This window comes from Micromys minutus, assembly GCF_963924665.1.
Source record: "Micromys minutus genome assembly, chromosome: 27".
NCBI lineage: Eukaryota > Metazoa > Chordata > Mammalia > Rodentia > Muridae > Micromys > Micromys minutus.
The window spans coordinates 24,846,734-24,859,481 of record NC_137962.1 but is presented as its reverse complement, the minus strand read 5'-3'; the positions used below and the strand labels follow the sequence as shown (position 1 = coordinate 24,859,481).

General features: G+C 42.6%; 1 protein-coding gene across 1 annotated transcript in view; it reads right to left on the bottom strand.

Moving 5' to 3' along the window:
• Window positions 1–12,748, bottom strand: part of NELL2 (neural EGFL like 2) — a gene marked incomplete at its 3' end in the record, with an annotated part of 261,563 nt that overhangs the window by 205,055 nt on the left and 43,760 nt on the right. The gene's annotated exons all lie outside the window — the stretch shown is intronic.

The following is a 12,748-nucleotide window of genomic DNA, read 5'->3' as shown; positions in this document are numbered from 1 at the left end:
ACATAGAGCTTAACTCCAACCCCTCCTCCACACGCTCGGAGAAAGCTCAGTCTAGCAAAGTTTGCCTAGCAAAAAGAAAAACTTGGCTTTGCACTCTCGTGTGGTTTAGTCTTGAGTTCCAAACTCACAACAGACAAGACCTGCTAGGGAAAGGACAGAGAGAGCAATGGACGGGGAGGTCAGGAGAACGCCATTGTTGAAGCACCTGTTCACCGGACTGTGTGCTGAGGGCTGACGGGAGCCAGAAGTGCAGCCTGTGTTGTGTAGAAAAGGAGAGGACCATTCTCTCCTTTTCTACATGAAAATAGTCGAAGGTGAGTAGTTCTCAACGGGGAAGGATGGTGTTGGAGGAAACTGTCTCATGTGCGACCAAGCTGTAGTCATTTTAAACAACAGTGGCAAACCTGGAAGACACAAAGCTTCTTGAAGTGATATCACTTCTGATCCGTGTAGGATCTACTCAATAGTGCATTCAGAGAAGCAGACATTGGACTGGTGGTTGTCATTGCTAACAAGAAATGAATACATAGCAGCTAATGCTTCAAGTTTTCATCTTTACAGTCTGAATGCATCCTGGGACTCTTATGTGCACTGTAGTGAACAGTGGGGTTATTAATAATATTCTATTTCACACTTGATGAGAATAAATCATAAACCTCACTGTGTATAAAAATTACAACTACATGGGAGGTGGTAAGTTAGTATGGTTGTGACAATTGCTTAACTGTATATTCACATGTGATTTATTTCTTGCACACCTTAATGGAGTATACATTTTCTCAGCTATGCCTAAGTTAGAAAAATTTGTCCACCAAAGCAAACAGGCCGCAAGAATAAAGAACACCCACTAGCAGCTTTTAGTAACCATGTGTACTTGCTGGTCCATAACAGAGTTAAGTTATAGCTTGCTGTTGGAATCTCACTCTCTTAGATGGATATGGAGAACAGAAGCCACACTGAACCAATAGAAATTGCTAATATATCTATATATTTTAGGATATTTCCATGTTTCTTTGAAAAAACATAATTGGAGTTTTTGATAGGATTGCATTAAATCCTTTCCTTGGGTCATTTGGAATGATGGGGGTATTTTAACAATATTAATTAATCAAATTCTCAAGTATAGGATATCTTTTGATTTGCTTGAAATGTGTTGCCTTCAACCCTTACAACAGTACTCTTTAGTTTTCAGTGTGTAGGTCTTTCATTTCTCCAGTTAAATATATCTTAAATACTTTCTTGTCACTAGAACAAGTCATAATGTCTCGATTTCTCTTTTCAGATAGCTTATTGTCAGAATATGGAAGCTCTCAAAAATTTTTCAGTCTGTCGACAGCAAAGTTAAAGAAGGGATTTATCTGTCTTTCACTAACCAATATATATATATATATATATATTGGTAGGCATTATTTTCTGCTTTTCCAATTAAAAAAGTATCACAGCAATTGCCACCATGAATCTAATGAGTCTCCACTTACTGCAATGTGTAAAAACTTAAATTAATTTGTCCACAGAACCTGACAAAAATACCATGTGTGGATTCAATTATAAATACCATCTACACTCAGAAACAGGATAGCCGACTGAAGCTTCAAAACGCAACAGTTTAGTATTTTTAGCTATGCGCTGTGGCTACTTAAACCTAGATTAAGGACACACTAGCTTAGACCTATTGTCACAGTTAGTGACCATGGCTTTTGTGTTCCTCTAAGAGTTTTCCTAGAATAAACTATACAGTGTAAACTATAAAGGCAAAATCATCATGATGGTTTTAAAAGCCACCAGTAACAACTTGATTAACACTCTGTGCAGTCTGAATAGCCTTTAAGCATAAATCATCTCATTTAACCTCCGACCGCTCTGTAATGTGTGGGATTCTTGGCTCTGTTTCATTATAAACTGCAGATTAGAGAAGAAAGGCCATGGTGATTGGGGGCCATGTCATAGTTATCCACAAATCCATTCATTCCTGTGGCTGTATTACATTTGGAAATATCAAAGGAATCCTGCCCATATAAGGAGCCAATCCACCTAATCCAAGTGGCAGATCCAGGACCCATCTGAAGTCGAGGTGCTTCCTATGATCCTGAAACAGCCCCACACTACCACAGTGCTGCATACTCCAGGGGGAATGTAAATCCTTGTCTTAAGATAACTTGTACCAAAGTGTGCTGTCCGGATAAATACATTTCTCTGAATTAACTGGGCTTTTTAGAACTCCAATGTGATTCCTATCATGGGTTCTTGCAGCTACTTACCCTCATCCTAAATTATAGTGATGTAAATTAAACTTTAAAAGGAAAATATTATTTAGAAAAAAAGAAGCTTTAGAGCTTCAGGGGCTGGAGAGATGCTCAGCAGTTAAGAGCACTGACTGCTCTTTCAGAGGTCCTGAGTTCAATCCCCAGCACCCACATGGTGGCTCACAACCATCTGTAATGGGATCTGATGCCCTCTTCTGGTGTGTCTGAACATAGAGACAGTGTACTCACACACATAAAGTAAACAAATATTTTCTTAAAATAAAAGAAAAAGTTTCCAATAATTGCACTTTAGACATCACTAAGTTACCTAGGATTATTTTACAGCCATTGAGGAGACAGACCATGCCTCCTGATACCACAGCTGAAATGACATGTGTATGATCCTCATTACCAAGCTAAGAGAAAAGAACATGGACATGAACCTGAAAGAACATGGACATATGTCTGAAGACTGACTCTGATCTTCTGATTCTCATCAAACCAAAAGCAACCTCAGTTGTCTTTCCCAAACCCAATTCTAATTTTAATTTGGGCCAATATCACACATATATTGCATAACTGCACTATGATGAGCACACATTAATTTGAAGAGTCAGAGCATAACCATTAATGAGCAAATCAAACAAAAGTGAGAGTCACATTCGCTGCCCAGATCCAGCAGCCAACTGGTTTACCTTAAATAAATCATTTGACCTGTAAACTGAAATTTTCATTCATAAGTAAAACAGAACTCCAATGCCTCATGCTTTAAGATCAAGAATTGATAAATTGGACCTCATGGAACTAGAAAGCTTCTGTAAGGCAAAGGACATACATAGTCAATAAGACAAATCAGCAATCTACAGATTGGGGAAAAATCTTCACTAGTCCTACATCCAATAGAGGGCTAATATCCAAAATATAGAAAGAACTCAAGACGCTAACCACCACAAAATGGGGTATACAACTAAACAGAAAATTCACAACAAAGGAGTATTGAATGGCAGAGAAACACCTAAAGAAATGTTTAAAGTCCTTAGTGACCAGAGAAATGCAAATCAAAATTACCCTGAGATTCTATCACATACCAGTCAGAATGGCTAAGATCAAAACCTCAGGTGACAGCAGATGATGTCGAGGATGTGGAGAAAGAGGAACACTCTTCCTCTGCTGGTGGGATTGCAAACTGGCATAAATACTGTGGAAATTATTTTGGAGGTTCCTCAGAAAATTGGAAATACATAACTTAAGGCCTAGCAATGCCACTCTTGGAAATATAGCCAAAAGATGTCCCACCATACCACAGGGGCATGTGTTCTACTATGTTCATAGCAGCATTGTTCGTGATAGCCAGAAGCTGGAAACAACCCAAATGTCCCATGACAGAAGAATGGATACAGAAAACATAATATACACAATGGAATAGTACTCAGCTATTATGAATGAGGATATCCTGAGTTGTGCATGCAAATGGATAGAACTAGAAAAAAAAAATATCCTGAGTGAGGTAACTCAGACCCAAAAAGACATGCACAGTATGTACTCACTGGTAAGTGGATGTTAGCCAAAACAAAAACAAACGGGAAAAAAAAAAATAGAGAATACCCAAGATAGAGTCCACAGAACCCAAAAAGGTCAACAAGATGAAGGGCCCAAGTGAGGGTGCCTCAGTCCCACTTGGGAGGGAGAAGAAAGTAATCATCAATCACGGTGGGGGGGAGAGAGTGGGGGACAGGGGAAGGAAAGGGGACGGGGCAGGGAGGGGTAAGAGGGGAACATGATCTGGTATTAAGTGTGGGAAAAGGACTGAAGCCCCGAGGGCCAACAGAAAGAATGGAAACATGGGACTTTGAAAGGTAGGAAGATACGAGGACCCTCCAGAATGAACCAGAGAACTGGGAGGTGAGAGACTCTGAGGACTCAAAGAGAGAAACCTTAGATGAAATGCCCTACAGTGGGAAAGGGAACTTGTAGAGCCCACCTCCAACAGAAAGACAGGGCTCCGAGCAAGGGATGGGTTGCCATTCCACATCCAAAACTCTGACCCATAATTGTTCCTGTCTGAGAGAACTGCAGGGATGGAAATGGAGAAGAGCCTGAGGAAAGGAAGGTCCAGGGACAGGCACAAACTGGGATCCAGCTCATGGGGAGTCCCCAAGGCCTGACACTATTACAGAGGCTGTGGAGCACTCACCAAAGAAAGACCTACCATGACTGCCCTCCGAAAGACCTAACAAGCAGCTGAAAGAGTCAGATGCAGATATTTGCACCCAAAGAATGGACAGAAGCTGCTGACCCCTGTGGATGAATTAGGAAAGAAGCTGAGGAGGAGGGTGGCCCCCATAGAAGGACCAGCAGTCTCAATTAACCTGGGCTTTGAGATCCTCAGACACTGAGCCACCAACCAGGCAGCACACACCAGCTGATATGAGGCCCCAACACATTTACAGCAGAGGACTGCCAGATCTGGCTCAGTCAGAAAAGATGCATCTAACCCTCAAGAGACTGGAGTTTAGAGTTCTGGCAGGGTGGGTGGGGTGGGGACGTCCTCGTGGAGACAGTGGGGCAGGGAAGAGACATGGGATGTGGAATAGTTGGAGGGTGGACCAGGAGGGAAATAAAACCTTGAGTGTAAAAAAAAATAAATAAAAAGAAAAAATATTTTAAAAAAACAAAATATACTTAGTCATAATATGTGGGGCCCACAATAAAAGTTTATATATAATAAATTATTAAAAGTATTAAAAGTTCATATGTAATATTATTTCATTTTTTATTTTTAATTATAATTAGTTTATGCATTGGTATGGAGTGTGTGTGTGTGTGTGTGTGTGTGTGTGTGTGTGTGTGCGCGCGCGCGCGCACATGTGCTCACACAAGCATATACATGCCACAACAATCATTCAGAAGACACAGGACCACTTGATAGAATGGTTCTCTGGTTCCACCTTTGTGTGAGTTCTGAATGGCAGGCAAGCACCTTCCCCATCTACGACCTCTTACAGCCCTTCATTTTATCTGTTTTGATTTGATTTAATGCTAACAAGGAAAGTTTGCCTTACCACTGAATTTTACAAATTCTCAAACTGTGCTCCTTTGAATTAAGTCATATATATCAATCCACACATACACAACAATTTCGTTGTCACAAGTAGAGAGATTGTTTTTCAAAGCAAATGCAATATTTACAGGATCAAAGGAACATTTTTAGAATAGATCATTAAAATTGTGTTAATACTTCTTAATAAATAGTGTAATGGATAGGGAGCTATAAAATGGTCTCACATGCATATGGTGTGAAGATTGCTTATTGTACAAGTACAGATTACACAACAACACTCTAACAAAATCTTTGCTGAACAGCCAAAGGGAGAGTGCATAGTGCCTGGCCAATTACACAGAGGCGAGATGCTGAAAGGCACAATTTCGTCTTCCCCTTAATAAGCCAGTTTGACCTAAGACATCAATTTGGAGAGTTTATTCTTCGATATTTCTTCCTTAATTATAATAATCAAATTATTTCAAAGAAGCAAGACACCAAAGTCTCACTCATCACGATTAGCCACCCACCCAAATTAAACCTGTTTCTCTCATGTTCATTCTCACTTTAAGAAAGTAAACAGCTTTATAAAGCACCAAAGGGCATAAGAAATGCCCCATGCTGAGTGCCTCCTAGAACTTCTAAAGCTGAAAACTTGCCAGTTTCTGCCCTTGTTCTCCCCACCCCCTTTTCTGTCTCCTCTGAGGCAGAGTAATAATAATAATAACAATAATAGTGATAATAATAAACAGATTTTGGAAGATTTATTGCCTCAGAGGTTCAATGAGCACTGGAGATTGCTTCACCCTCTAAGAAAAAGCTCACTTCTCAAACCCACTGCTCTGGGGAAAACTACAGAGCAGGCTCTGGCTTCGGTCTCAAGTGAAGCCTCCTGCACTTAGCCCTGCAGCAGCTGCTTGGCGGAGACTTTACTATTGCATCAAGTGCTTGCCAGAAGCTTTGGTCACTGTCCCTTTAGAATGGGTGACACCTGCTAAGTAAGGTCTTGGAATGCCAGATATGTAGGAGGCCTGTTGGACTCTCAGATGCAGGAACTAGGCTGGTCCAACATTGGATCCCTTCCCAATCCCCATTATCCTTCTGTTCTTATCTCTAACCCCATCAAATTACCTTCTTCAAGTTTTCCCACCACTATTTGATTTTCTGAATTACACTTGCTATTTGAATGATGGTGTTACCCCTGTGTAAAGTGCAGAACGCACGTACTATCTAAACTTAGTTCTTCATCCACCTTACTAGAAGCTACCTAACCTCTGTGCTGACTGAGCGACTCCTAGAAGTCTCTATTAGTATTCTTGTCTCTATGACAGAAGGAAAACTTAAAGACGAGGGATAAAAGGCTCACTTTGGTTCATGACACTGTGTGATATAGTCAATCATAACAGAGAAGACATGGGCAGGCATCTCCTCGACAGTTAGACTGTAGCTGAGAGTCCACACCCCTACAACTTTGTGGAACAAGAGTACAAACACACTACCTCTGGCTGGAGCCCACTTTCCAAAGGCTTCACATGTTGCCAGCATAGTGCCGCCAATGGAATAACGTGTCCAAAACACATCAGCCTGCAGGCTAACATTTTCTATAATATTTATAAACATAATAACACCCACCAAGCATGAAATCTTCCCATTTCTGCCAGATTTTTTCTTTACGTATCATTCCTAGACTAAGCCTTGTCCTCAATTTTCTACCAACTTTCATTAATTCAAAAATAACCCTTTTTTCTCAGCACTTTGTATGTGCAAATAGCATGCTCCATAGTTTCCTGCTGAGAATCCTACAAGTGAGCTGTCTGTGTCACAGTGGCTGACCCCTGACCTCCAGTAGAAACAGCTCTCCTCTCCTCTCAGGTAATAGAACTGATTTTCTGGCACACAGACACTGCTGAGAAACTCCATCATTCCGTACTGTCCTTTGTAGCTTGAGTGTCCGGGTGCTTTAGTGACCAGTGGATTCATGTAAAAGGAGCAGGTGTTCTAACCCTCTTTTATCACCTAAAAGGAAACTGACCACCCTCCTCTTCCTTTCCACTGGTGATATGGAGAGGAAATAGGAACTTCAATAAAGACAAGGGTGTTTGAATTAGAATACTGACCAACCAAACCTTTGTCTTAGGACAATCTCAGGTGGGAAATTTCCAATCAGCCCCGACTACCTGTTGGCTCTATATTGTTACATACGAGAATAAAGGTCTTCCCTATGTAAGCAATGCATTTTGTGGAAAAGCTTAATCTATTACCCACGCACTACAGCTCCCTAAATCTATGACTTAACCAGACATTCCACTCGGGTATCATTCTTTAAAATAATGAACAGGAAATTTTCTATATGAGGCCAAATAGTAAAGACTTGCAGACTATACACATATTTGTTACTTAATTTTTAAATATTTTTACAAAAATATGCCCCCAAAAGTGATGCTAAATCTTATCACCGACTGTCCCTTGGCAGCAGGTAATATACTGTACCATTTGTAAAATAATGTATTCTGTATCTTTAATTGATTATGTTTAGGGAGAAATGCAGTGCCCAGAACTGTAAGCCCAAACAAACCCTTCCTCCCTTAAGTTGCTTGTTGGTAAGTGCATGGTACCAGCACTGATGTGAGTAACTGATGCCGAACACTGAGGTGAAGTAGAGGGCTGTTGCAGTGAGTAACATGGGGGTCTTACTCCTATCAAACTGGGTGGGTGGAGGAATTTAGAACTTCTGCCTAAGAAATCTCTAGATGGCCATAGACGGAGACTAGTGGGTTAGCCTGATTAGAGTCCAAGACCAGAATGCTGAGAAATGTGGACAGTGGAGGCCTGGCTCGTGAGATTTCAGAGGGGACCAAAAACTCTTATTGAGAAATCGACGAGAGATGTAGCAGGAAGAGCAGGGCCGCCTCTATGTAAACGCTGGGGCCGGGCAGCTGCAAAAGCATCTCCTGCAGGAGGACCCAATTGAGGACTGCCTGAGAGAGCAAGGATTGCTGGTGCAAATAATGCCAGCCAAACAGGAACTGGTGTTTAGAACAGATACTTTCTTGAAACCCATGGGGTGTGTGTGGGGAGAGGGGATTAAAGGAGCTTGCTGTGATGTTTCTCAACTGCTCCTGGGAGTCTGTGGCATTGACTCTGTTCCACCTCACGTCCAACCCCCCCCCCAGAGCACCTCCAACCCTGAGGGCAGGTAGGGTCAGGCGGAGAGCTGTCCAGAGCACAGGCAACAGAGAGTCTCATCATATCATGGTCAGAAAAGATCTGTCTGTGCTCCTGAGTCCTTTAGTATGGATGAATTTTAAATCAAAGAATGAATTTGTTCAGTGAAAGAAATCTTAAGAAAAGATCTCGTTTCAGTCACTGCTTCTGACCTCACGTGTCTATGGTGAAAATGAGCAAGGCAGAGAACAGACAGATAGGAAACATACGATTTGGTAAGGAAAAGAGTATACGTTTAAAGAAACTGACAAAACGGTTCAAAGGCAGCTGTGATTATGAAAGAGATTGCGGTGCCTTTAATAATTCTGCATGAGAGAATACAAAAGACAATATGAGGAAAGGCCCTCCCTATCTAAGTCTATAATTTATAAGAATGCTGATTTATTTCATTGGAGAAAGCATAAACTGAGAATTTTATGTAAGTGGTAGTTTAAATCGGAATGGCCCCCATAGGTTCATGTGCTGGAATGCTTGGCCCTTTGGGAGTGGCACTATTGGGAGAGGTGGCCTTGTGAGAATTGTGTCACTGTGAGGGTAGGTTTTTAGGTCTCCTATGTTCAAGCTATGCCCAGTATGGATCACAATCTTTTCTTGCTGCCTACAGATCCAGGAACTCTCAGCTCCTTCTCCAGCCCCATGTCTGCCTGGATGCTGCCATGCTTCCCACCATGACAGTAATGGACTAAACCCTGAAACTATAAGCCAGCCCCAATTAAATGCTGTCCTTTAGACTGTGGTCATGATGTCTCTTCACAACAATAAAACATAAACTAAGACAGGTCTCCTTGCTGAAAAAGGGCCACGTAGGGAGGTGTTTTCCCAGAGTCAGTCTTAGAGAAGCAGAATTTCCTGCAGCTGTGATCCAGTAGGAGCCAGGCTACTGCTAGTGCCCAGCAGACTCTGACTTTGTTATTCACACTGTCCTGGTGTTGTGGGTATGAGCTTCCAAGATTGGAAGGATCATGGAATCTTGTGCCGAGGCTGAAAAGAAATAGTATGGGCAGCAATGTGCTGGATTCTTTGAAGAGGCCGCTGCTTGAAGCTATAAGTGAAGCTTTAGTTGCAGAGGAGATCCAAGAAAACTGGATATTCAGGGACCAAGAAACATCTGCCAACAGAGTGCAACCATGAAGTCAGAAAGAGAGGGAGTCAAGATTTGGTGTTTGGTTAATTGGGCCTCATGGTGTGTATCCTATGGCCAGCTGACTGAGGAAGAAAAGACTGAGGCCTGATTACTCATGGTGCTGTCTGCCATGCAGGAATCAAAAGAGGATATCTGCAGCCTTGTGGGACAACTAGAAAGGACATTGGAGGAATGGAATCTTCACAGTGGCTAGAATTTTTGTAAGTTTACACCTTCGTTCATTTTTCCTGAAAGAAAATACGTGATTATATATTGATCCATGAGCTCTATTTACTGGTTTCGCTGAATTGTCAGGGCCTAAAAAGGAGCATGATTGGAAAATTAGTAATAAGTATATTTGGACAAAGCTGTGTCAATAGACTTCTCCAAATAGGCAGAAGACGTGAAGATACTAGTGTCTCCTATAAATGCTCATCAAAATTATTTCAGCAGAGGAGTTGTATTGTCCACAAGGCTGTGAGTGCTTTTAGCCAACATTCAGTTAGGGATATTGTTTCTTCTATATCCTGGGTTCATGGTCCCAGGAATGAAAGGGTGGAAATGTGAATAGAACTGCCCACCATTAAATAGTCGACCCACTTGGAATTTCTCTGCTTTCTAGTCCCATGGCCTTGTCCTCTGCTGGCCTAGACATTTGGGGATTAGAGGAAGGGATGCTTCTTCTAGCAACATAACCAACCTCCATCCGACAGAAGTGGGACTTCTTTCTGGCCATTTTGGGCTCCTGATCGCTTTTAGTCAGAAGACTAAGTAAGAAGGAACAGTGTTGGCATTTGCAACTCATCCAGATCATGTGGAAACAATGTCTGTCCTGTCCAGCACTCGAGAGATCTGTCAAGGTGTCTTGTGGTGTTACTAGGTTCTGCCGCCTAACCCAGTCAGTATGACAAGTGGCTCAGGCCCTTCAAGAATGAAGGTATTGGTCACCTGCTGAAGAAAAGACCCACCAAAGTGCTTGCTGGGGGTGGAGGAAATACAGAATGGGGAGTAGGGAAATGTTATAAATTCCAATAAGGCCACGTGACTTTTTATAGCAGCAAGGATTGTAACCGACATTACTGCTTATAACCCTCTGGAGCCTTAAATACTGTGTTCCAAGTCCCAGATGCTGGCTACTGTGATAGCCAGAACCCTTTGTAGCCTGGAAAGTTACACTCCAGGTTCCAAATGCTAGGGTGATACACTAACCTTTTGGAGACTAGAAGGTTATATTCTACTTTCCAGATGCTGGAACTGCAAGACCTGTTGTTTTCCCTGCTGGAATTTGGTTTTGCACTGGATGACTTCTTTGTCATGATCCTGTCCTTCCGTTTTAGAAAAAGAAGACTATCTGTGCCAGAAGGTGTTGGAGCCACATGACTTATGGGAGCTAACTGTTAAGATAGTTTAAAACTTTTAAAAACTTCAGGACTTTCTATGTCAGATTCTGCTTTACATTATGAAATAAAGTGAGACTTCGGCGACAAGGGGTGGAAGGTTACAATTTTTGAGTGATGGTTTGCATGGATCACATTAACATTAGGCAATATTACTGTTGACTTTGTCAACCTGACATGACCTAGAGTCACCTGGGTAGAGAGCTCTGGGGAGTGGCTGTGTACACTGGGTTGGTTTGTAGGCATGGCTGTGCCACTAAAAAACAAACAAACAAAAACAAAAAACCTGGGGAGAAAGGTCTTCCTTCACTTACACATCCAGATTACAATCCATAGTTAAGGAACCCAAGCAGGAGCCAAGGCTGGAACCACTGAAGAAACCTGCTTAGTGGCTTGTTTACCTGTTTTCTTACACAACACAGGACAACCAACCCAGGAACATAACCACCCATAGGCATCTGGGCCCTCCCGCACTAGTCACTAATCGAGAAAGTGCCCCACAGATATACCCATGGCCAGTCTGGTGAAGGCAGTTCCTCCCCCGAGAGTCTCCCTCCTTCAGGGTCCCTAGCTCATACCAAGATGCCAGTGCTAATGATCCCAGTGAAGGATTTTGTTATTGACTAGGAAAAAAACCCTAAATGTAGGCAGCACCTTCCAACAGTGGCTCAGAGAGAGGAGAAAGATGTGGAAGAAGGAAAGCTTTGCCTCTCTGCTCATTTGGCCTTCACTGTTGCTAATGAGCTCATCTACTCTGCTGCTGCTGCTGCTGCTGCTGCTGCTGCTGCTGCTGCTGAGGATAATGATGATGATGATGATGATGATGAGGAGGAGGAGGAGGAGGAGGATGATGATGATGATGATGATGATGAGGAGGAGGAGGAGGAGGAGGATGATGATGATGATGATGATGATGATGATGATGATTCCTTCACCATTATCAGACCCAGGTTCTTAAGGTTTTCAGCATGGGTTGCATAGTGGCAGCATTCCAGGACTCTCTCAGGGCATCCAGGCAAGATCCAGACTGCTGGAGTACATAGACCACAGACTGAGCAAATATTGGGCTCTCAGCCTCTCTGGTGTGAGACAGATATTATTGGACCCTACTTTGAAATCCAGTCTAATACATCCTAAACCCTCTCTTTAATATATAAGTTGTCAGTGTGAGCTGAATATTATCTTAGAGACACTGTAAAAAGAACAGAAAAGTCCCGCTGCCAGGGCAGGGGCTGCTTCTGCATAAAGTCAGTAAACAGGGGGGCCACACAGTCACAGATACAATTTCTGCATGAGGGCCAAACTGAAGCCTGCCTAAGAGCCTAGAGATTGGGGATACAGACAATGACAGACAATTGGGATGGGCCACTTGGAAGATAGCTTGCTAGGGACCAATGGGATGCAGGTAGAGGAATAAAGGGTGCTCCCAGAGATTTAATAGATGAGCTTGCTGCTGCATTCACACCTGCTTTCAGCGTCTGTGCCTTTGATTCTGCACCTTCTCACCCACTGCCCCAAGGGGGGTGCCTGGCAGAACGGAGGACTCAGGCAACAGACTCCCTATAAATTTCCAGAGGAGGGAACGACTCCTACAAAGTGCTGAGCCCTGACTTTTCAGTGGCTCTGCCTGTGACAGGACAGTTGGGAGCTGACCTGCTCAGAATGTTCAGAACACTTAGCAAATCCACACCACTGCTTTTTGCCTTTCTCTCTCCGTGCT